We start from the raw sequence: 1,261 nt of genomic DNA on the forward strand, positions 1-1,261 counted from the left end.
TCCACTACAAAGGAGGAAGAAAACTAACTTTGATTACAATTTTAACTTATTGAGCTATCAAATAAAATTAATTCCTGTATTTGGCCTAGAAATAAATACAATGATTCACAAAAGTACTCTGGAATGAAGGAAACAGGCCATTTCCTTCTCAAATGCACGATGTCAAATCTAACTAGGGAACCGTCAGTGATAATGTATGGTTTAGAAGGGGTGGACACTAGGAAGTTGTTTCCGTTAGGCGGGGAGACTAGGACCCGTGGGCACAGCCTTAAAATTAGAGGGGGTAAATTTAAAACTGAAATGAGACGACACGTCTTCAGCCAGAGTGGTGGGCGTGTGAATTCATTGCCGCAGATTGCAGTGGAGGCCAGGACGTTGGATGCCTTCCAGGCAGAGATCGACAAATTCTTGATCCCAAAAGGAATCAAGGGCTAGGGGGAGAGTGCAGGGAAGTGGTGTTGAAATGTCCATCAGCCATGATTTAAATGGCAGAGTGGACTTGATGGGCCGAATGGCCTCACTTCCACTCCTATGTCTTATGGTCTTATGATGCTGGTCATATTCTGTCGTTTGGTTCAGTAATTTCTGCAGAACAATGGTGGAGGAACAGTAGCTTTGTATGTTATGAAGCCCTCCTTTATATTTATGAAGCAGGACTCAGTACAATTTAAACTAAAACATCCATCTCTTTCAACCGACGTGCATTCTCACTACATCCAAATCCAAAGTACAAACTAATTGGCTCTTTACTCGTTTCAAATAGTGGATCTTACAACCCCTATTTCACTGCTGGTAATCAGCATTCATTTAAATCACACTAGGTTGCAGCTATGAAGTGTGTTAATCACACATTCTTGTTCATTTTAAAAAGGCGCTCTGTTACCTCGGTTTTGAACTAGATTTCTCTTATAATTTTGCTCTTTTGTCATACACATGGTATGTTCTACAGCGTCTACCAAAAACAATTAGTAGTTAAACAAGTATCAATTCAATTTTAGTTCACATGATGCCAACAAAATCTGGCAAACATGGTCAAAACATGGAATGCCAATCGAACCACTCCAAATACAACAGAACCTCCATAAATAAAATCTATTGGCAATATGAGGAATGAAGCTCCCAGAGATATGCATTCATCTGAGTGAAATCGTTGATTTTCTCGGCTTCTAACCCTTTCACAGGCAGAGAGATCCTGGCCCATGAACCTTCACTGCTTGAAAAAAATTCCCCTCGACATCGCCCTACATCTTTTCCCCAAAAC

Source organism: Stegostoma tigrinum, unplaced genomic scaffold, assembly GCF_030684315.1.
Source record: "Stegostoma tigrinum isolate sSteTig4 unplaced genomic scaffold, sSteTig4.hap1 scaffold_311, whole genome shotgun sequence".
Taxonomy (NCBI): domain Eukaryota; kingdom Metazoa; phylum Chordata; class Chondrichthyes; order Orectolobiformes; family Stegostomatidae; genus Stegostoma; species Stegostoma tigrinum.